Source organism: Balaenoptera borealis (genome assembly GCF_965194805.1).
Source record: "Balaenoptera borealis genome assembly, chromosome: 4".
In the NCBI taxonomy this organism is placed as follows: domain Eukaryota; kingdom Metazoa; phylum Chordata; class Mammalia; order Artiodactyla; family Balaenopteridae; genus Balaenoptera; species Balaenoptera borealis.
The window spans coordinates 99,467,215-99,475,020 of NC_138861.1; the positions used below are offsets into that span (position 1 = coordinate 99,467,215).

The window sequence follows — 7,806 nt, forward strand, 5'->3', positions numbered from 1 at the left end:
AGAGGTCCAGTAATTTGTCCCAGAGCGCCCAGCTACCAAGGAGGTGGTTCCCAGCCAGGCCTATCTGACTGGGAGCCTGAGGTCTAAAAGCCTCATCATTTGACTTGTGGGTCCCGGGCCAGCACCATCAGCATCGCCCAGGAGCTTGCTAGAAAAATGCAGAACCTCAGGCCCCAGTTAGCCCTACCAGAATCCACACTGTGACAAAGTCCCTGGGTGGTTCATGTACATAGTTAAGCCTGAGAAACCTTGGTCAACCCGCCGTGCTGTGCCGCGTCCCTCAGGCTTCCCCCACAGCCTGCCTGCCCCCCTGACTGTTCCTGATCTTTCTTACTCCTTGCCGGGATCTCACTCTCCAGATCTCAGCAGGGGAAGCCGGTAGAAGCGACCTCCAAACCACTCTCTTTAGTGACTACTTAGCAGCTCTAAGACAAAGGTTTGAAGAAAAAAAAAGATGTCTGAATCCATAGACCTGATTCGAGGATTGTCTACGGAGTGCCTGTATCCATGTTATCTCTTCCCAAATAGTAGACTGTAAAGAGGATATTTTTGTTATTTAAAAAAAGATAAATACTGCAGGCTTCATAACCAGAGGCCCTTCTGATATGCTTAAATGCCGTTCAGGGTGCCCTGATTTAAGGGGCTAGCGCTAGAACAGCAAAGGTCAATTATCCTGGCCTGTGGGTGTTTATATATGATGATGGAATGCAAACAAGTATTGTTTGGCTCTAAAAGCAGAACGGGAAAAAACTTCATCTAGGTATTTAATTATTCAGGGCAGGGTGGAAATGGTCTTATCTTTCCTCACTCGCCCATCGTTGGAAACCCATAGGTCACTCGAAGTCAAGAGCCATTACAATGTATACGAAGGAACTGGAACATAACATTTAGCAGAAGTTTTCTCCATTTCTGCTTGTGTTCTTCACTGCCAAGGCTGTTCGCACTGTGTAATTCACGGACGGAGTCGGATAAAGTGGTCTGTCGTGCACGTGAGCAGGCGGTCGCACGCGCACATGCGCAACCCCCCCCCCCTTTAGGGTTTATGGGAGGAAACAAGTCTGATAATGATCAAGTCTGATAATTTGGCGTTTAATTCCGCTTAGGTAAAAGAAGAGTTGGAGATGAACATTTCTCCTGCACGTGTGTATGTATGGGTTATAAAACCAGATGAAGTCAAGGGTACCGGGCTGCAGCTTTTGTTTCTGCCAGTTTCTTATGAGATATCAGGCTTCTTCACTAGTGTTAGAGCCAAGGCAGAGACCTAGAAAGATAAATGATTTAATTCGGGCTGTCAGGTTCTGTTTGTTTGGAAGCAAGGATTCACGAGGAGAAAAGCACATTAATTGAAGTCTCAAGGTGGTAGTAGAACACATTTTCTTTATTACTGCTTTCTGTGTAGAGGGATGACTTTTTTTTTTTTTTTTTTTAAAGTTGATTTGGGGCTTCCCTGGTGGCGCAGTGGTTAAGAATCCACCTGCTAATGCTAGGGGACACGGGTTCGAGCCCTGGCCCAGGAAGATCCCACATGCCGTGGAGCAACTAAGCCCATGCGCCGCAACTACTGAAGCCCACGCACCTAGAGCCCGTGCTCCTCAACAAAAGAAGCCACCGCAACTAGAGAAAGCCCGTGTGCGGCAACGAAGACCCGATGCAGCCAAAAGAAAAGTTTATTTGGTTTTGTTCGGTCAACTTTTATCGGTTGGTCCTGGGCTAGGTGGGAAAATCCACGTGAAAAAGACTGGCCTGTGGGCAGTGGACCATAGGAGTGGTGGGAGCAGGGCTAAGAGAGACACACGTCGTTTCCTCTGGGACCCTTACAAAGGGCTTTCCCCCAAAAGGTGACTCCCAAGTTCGCTGTTGAGGTCTTTGCCAGGCAGAAAGGTGGGAAAGGCATTCCAGGCAGATGGAGCCATAGGGGCAAAGCTGCACCCATGTGGAGAATCTGATGTCTCCGGACATCAGTGTTGGCAGCACTGAGGTTGCGTGTGGCTGGGAGACGTGAGGAGGAGCAGAGGAGAAAGGGACTTGAGATGAGACCGGGTAGGTATGTGGTAGGAATCTGATCGTCAGGGCTCCTGTGGCTTCTTAAGCCACCCGGGATCATAGAAAATCACGCCAGACTTGGAGAGGGTGAGGGCAGTTAGATTGAAGGAATTGGAAGGGGCCCGTGTAAGGATTGGGGCTTTTTTAAACAATAGTAATTGCTACTTTTTTAATTGAAGTGTTTACAACTGAACAATCTACAGTGTTGTGTTAGTTTCAGGTATACAGCAAAGTGATTCAGTTATCCATTTTATGTATATATATATTTTTAAAACTTTATTCTTTTTCAGATTCTTTCCCATTATAGGTTATTGCAAGATATTGAGTATAGTCCCCTGTGCTATAGAGCAGGTCCCTTGTTGCTTAGCTATTTTATATATAATAGTGGGTATATGTTAAGGGATTTGGGCTTTGATCCAAAGAGCAGTGGAAGCCACTGAAGGGAGGCCGTGATTAGGCTTGTGCTTTGAAAGCTTATTCTGTTTGAATGGTAGGTAGAGAACAAGAATGGAGACAAAAGGAAGGGACAGGAGTCTACTGTAAGGTCCTGGTGAAAGAGGAAAGTGGCCTGGCCTAGAGTGATGGGGAGGAATTGGAGAAAAGTGGAAGGTTTAAAGGGAGGAAACAGTAGATATAGGTGTCGAAGGGGAGGGAGATGTCCAGGTTGTTCTTCATACATCATGGTCAAGACTTCTTCCTAATTGCCTGCCAGAGACAGACACAGTGTGCCATCATCTGTCTTCAGATGGCACCCAGGACTTGCAGGTATGGTCCAGGAGGGGTCTGAAGAGTACAGGCTTCTATGGGCATCTTATCCCCTGGCATCGAGATCCTCTAATTTTTTAGCAAATGTCAGAGCCAAGTCAGACAAAACAGTGTGACAGGTGATCTGAGTCCAGCCTTTATCGTCTTCTCTCGGTCTGAACTCCTGTCATCTGCTCTGTGGCAGGTGTTGTAAATTAACTCAGTATCCATTGCAACACCTCCTAATTAACCTTTTGGTACTTGGAGGCCACACAGTGGAAAACTACAGTTCCCAGACCCCTTTGCACGTAAGATGCCCCCAAGTGCACACACCTGCTCTGGACTGACAGGCAGAAGTAAGCAATGTTTGGTGCCTGCTAAGTGCAGGAGATCAGGTGTTCTGGCCAATGAGGTGGCAAAGACTTTTTGTTCTTCTGGGACAGTGGGTGGTAGAGTTTTCTGATGTCCAGTCCCTACTGTCATATCACTTCTTTTTCTGTCTGCTTTGTTCCTATTTGTAGCATCCGAACCCCATTTTCTGGCCCTCCCAGGAATGATATGAATTTCCTCAGATTGTCTGCTTAAATCATTGACATGTATTCTGTTGCCTGCAAATAAGAACCTGCAGTTCACTTCATTTATTACTACATATTTTCTTTGTTGTTCTACATGTAATGTTCCTTTTTTCCGAGCATAGTATGAGCTCCTTAAAGACTAAGACGAGGTCATGAGTCTTCTCTAACGTCAACCACAGGGCTGCTGTGGATGACTGCCATTTTTGTCTGCTTCACAGCCAATCATCATTCTTCTAGAAAGAGGAGATTACTAGTTTGTGCCCCAGCTTTCCTCTGGGGGACCCCATCTTCTCCAGTCTCAGTTCACATGCTTTTATGGGCTGACTCCACCAAGAGAGCCAAGGATGGGCATGTGACTCAAGTCCGGTCAGTCAGAACATTGTATCCCACTGGCTACCATAATTAGCGCAAAGATGGGCACGTGACCCAATCAGAGCCAATGATTTGAAATCTCAGGGTTTTTTTGCTGGGACTGTTGCAAGAGAGGGGCATCTGTCTACTCTCTTTCTGTTAGGACTACTGATAAAAAGGAAGAGGTGAGCCAGGCGCTGCTGGAGGCTCTTGTGCAGGCTTGAGAATGAGGTCAACCCAAAGGCAAGTAAAACCAAGAAACTGCGTTGTTGATGTAGGTTGAGACTTGCAGAGATCCAGCCTTTCCCAAAGACAGCCCTACTCTTGGTCTTTTCAGTTAGGTTAGTCAATAAAGTTTTCATTTGTTTTTTGCTTCAGCCAGTGAAGTGGGGTTTTTGTCGCTTACAACCAAGAGTCCTGACTAAAACTGGAATTGTCCATAAGTAGCTCCTGATTGGCTTATCAAAAAATGGAAGGTCTTAACTCTGTTTTCCTTTTAAGTTTTCTGTCACTTCCCCTCCAGCCTTTCTTAAGTGACCATCATTAACACATGGTTGCGCTTTTAATGATTTGATGGAACAAACAATTCAAATACAGCCAAGATACATCTTGATCCATCATCCTCTTAAACAAATTGGCAGCTGCTTCTGGAAGGAAAGAGGTTCCAAGTGAGGGCCAGACAATGAGAAGGGTGCTGTGGCTCTGAGCTCTGTCCTGTGGTAGATACTACTTGCCACTGTAGAACATGAGCTAAGAACATGGGCCATAGCACCAAAATGAATTAGGGTTACTTGGGTTTGAATATTACCTCCACATTCATTAGAGGTGTGATCTTGGCAAAGTTGCTTAACTTCTGTGAATTTAGCCCCAACTGGCGTATAATTAAAGAAGAGTTTATTGGCTTACATACTTGGAAAGTCCAGGGCAGTGGCTGGCTTCAGGTTGGGCTGGATCCAGTCGCTCAAAGGATGTAAGTCACGAATCTGTGGTGCTTCCTTTCAGTGCTGGCTTTCCTCTGAGCTGGCTTCATTCTCAAGCAGTTGGGTTCATTCTTGTGGGTGTAACAGGGCCTAGAAGAGCTCCAGGCTTATATCCTCCCAGCTTTGCTCTCCCGGCAGAACGAACACACCTCTACAGCTGCTATAGCCCTATAGGTCCAGTGAAAATCTGAGGTAGTGCTCTTATCAGGTCAGGGTCACCTGCGCATCCCTGGAGTGAGGGGCTTAGGTCAGATAAGTGAGACAGGGGAGGGAATGTTCCTCAAAGGAAAAGCAGGGGGCTGTTACCAGAAGAGGGAACTGATGTTAGTTAACTGCGTAAAAACAACAGATGCCCCTTCTTACTCTCCTAGACTATGTTCTCTCAGGAAAAAGTGGAAATGTTCCCACTTCAAAAGGTTTTTGTAAAATGAAATGAGCCAATGTTTGGGGTGCAGATGCTCTTGGTGCCTCACCCATAGCCCCACAGCCCTTACCATTTCCAAGTATGTGGCCCCAGGTTCGAACAGCGGTCTCTGCATCCCTTTGCCTGAGGACTTCCTCTGGCTGCCAGCGCCCACTTTGCCCACGTTTGCCGCAGGTTGGACGTGCTGGGGAGTTAACGTCACCTGGGAGCAGCCGTCGGCTGAGGAGTTGACGGATCCGTATCCCAGCGCCCTCAGCCCTCGAGTGGGGTAACTCTGAAGGGTGCCTCCTCCACTGCACTCCAGAGGTTCCCAAGTGGCGTTAAGCTCTGGTTGCCCATAGTTGCCCGCTTTAATCATTTCTTCACTTCTTTTCTCACTTCTCCTACTTCCCTACCTATGCTTCCTAGGATCTCCTCCCAAATAAACAGCTTGCACTTTAATGCACTTCCCTTTGGTCAGGGCAGCCCCAAGTAAGACTGCCCTACGTTTAACATCATGCCTGACACATTGTCAGCATTCGATACACATTTGTTATTACTATTTTCTTAGTTATTTTGAGGTTCATTTTCTGCCGTAGTTGGGTTTTGCATGAACCTCTGCATCCTTCTTCCTGCCCTTTTCTTTCTGCACTTTCCACGGGATCTCCCTGTCTCTTTCTTGCTATACCATCCCTCTGCCCTCTCAACTTTTCCTTGTCTCACTACCTCTTAATTTTAATCTCTTCCCAGGGTAATTATAATTTTGATGAGCGGATGTAAAGTTTTAAACAACTACAAAGAAAATCGGCAACTAAACCAATTGGTAGACCAAACAACATGTGCTGAGACTGTAAACTTCTTTTTTTTTAACATAAATTTATTTATTTTATTTATTTATTGTTGGCTGTGTTGGATCTTTGCTGCTGCACGCAGGCTTTCTCTAGTTGCGGCGAGCGGGGGCCACTCTTCATTGCGGTGCACAGGCCTCTCACTGCAGTGGCTCCTCTCCTTGTGCAGCACGGGCTCCAGGCACGTGGGCTTCAGTAGTTATGGCATGCAGGCTCAGTAGTTGTGGTGCACGGGCTCTAGAGCACAGGCTCAGTAGTTGTGGCACACGGGCTCTAGAGCACAGCCTCAGTAGCTGTAGTGCATGGACTTAGTTGCTCCGCGGCATGTGGGATCTTCCTGGACCAGGGATCAAACCCGTGTCCCCTGCATTGGCAGGTGGATTCCTAACCACTGCGCCACCAGGGAAGTCCCAAGACTGTAAACTTCTTGAAGGCAGGGATGATTTTGGTTTCCACTGTGCCTGGAATTAACACGAGTTTGTATTCAGAGGGCTTTTTAAAATAAGACCGATTAGCAGACTTTATTTTAATAAAGGAAAAAGACTGAATGAAATCTTCGTCCTCTGTACATCTGCTTCCGATCTGCAGTTTTTGCCAAAACGACCATTTTTTATCCTCATCCACCACACTTTGGCCTCTTGCATCTGCAGAGTGGAGCAACCGTTCACTAAATGACACCCTAGTGGTATGAGAGTGTTAATGCAACTCATTTATAAACAAGGAAAACACCCCAGCATCATCTGCACTATTAACCAATTTCCAATATGAAATGAATGCAAAACATTTCTTAGGGGGGAGAGTGTTTACGAATAAAGATGGATTTTCTTGTTAATGGAAAGATATATCAGTTTAACAAATCACACATTTGCAGTGTGACAAATCGTGACTTGGCAGTATGACAGAGGAATGCGTGCAGAAGTTTGGTTTGTCTTCAGAGAACCAACCACAGTGGATTTGGAAATGAAACGCGGTTTCCATCTTCATATCTCTGAATACTGCAGAGCAAAGAGTTAGCAAGGTAGCTGGGATGATCTTTTCTCAATGAGCTTGTGGCTCCCTCGGCTTCCCAAGGCGTTGTCTCCATCTGTTCTGGGCCCCAGTGGGGGTAGAAGGGGTGGCTTGTTTTTATGTTTTTGGGAACTAGCAAACAAATCTCTACATTACTGTGCTAATACCTGGTGAGCGAACCTACCAAGGAAGGGTTCTTTCAGGATGGCAGGGCTGCCCTGGGAGAGGGACAAGCTGGGCGGAGAGGAAGGTGTTTCATCAGAAGCCTATCCAGGTGGCCCTCCTTGGGCCTTCCCTGTTTGGAAAAAGAAAGAGCCGGAGATTTGAGGGCAGCCAAATGTTTGTGGCTGGAGGCCAGACTTCTGTATACAAATGTTCCCCTGTTTGTTGCTCAGAGGAGATTCTTTCCACCTGTTCCTGCCTCTCCCTCCCTGGATGTCTCTGTAGGTCCTGAGCCCGCTCAGTTCATCCATATACCCATTTTCCTGTGTGTCTGGAGATGGGAAAGACTATTTTTTAAGGAAAGGGAAGTCATGAACCAGAAATCTTTGGTTCAAGACCTAGCTCTGCCACTTACTAGCTGGGTAGGATGGGGAGCTGAGAGTCTTTCCCTGAGCCTCTGTTTGCTCACCTCTAAAACAAAAATAATAAGAGCTTCCTAACACTTTGCCACTGGGTGATCTTGGGCAAGTTATTTGGCATATCTGAGCCTATTTCCACATCTTTGAAATGGGTTTAAAGAGTCTCGATTCTTCCAGGATTGTTGTAAGGAATAAACCTATTCATTCAGCAAATAGGAAAGGGAATCACAGAGACAGAATTAACTTCCCTTGGGGTGGAGGTGGGACCTGAGG

The 7,806-nt window shown here is 46.5% G+C and overlaps 1 long non-coding RNA gene across 1 annotated transcript; it reads right to left on the reverse strand.

The window, feature by feature from the left end:
- Positions 1-5,972: 5,972 nt before the first annotated feature.
- Positions 5,973-7,237, reverse strand: LOC309627356. The gene is made up of 2 exons (XR_014243702.1): positions 7,137-7,237; positions 5,973-6,405 (listed from the first exon to the last, which is right to left on the reverse strand). It is a non-coding gene; the product is annotated as an uncharacterized lncRNA (long non-coding RNA).
- Positions 7,238-7,806: the final 569 nt, after the last annotated feature.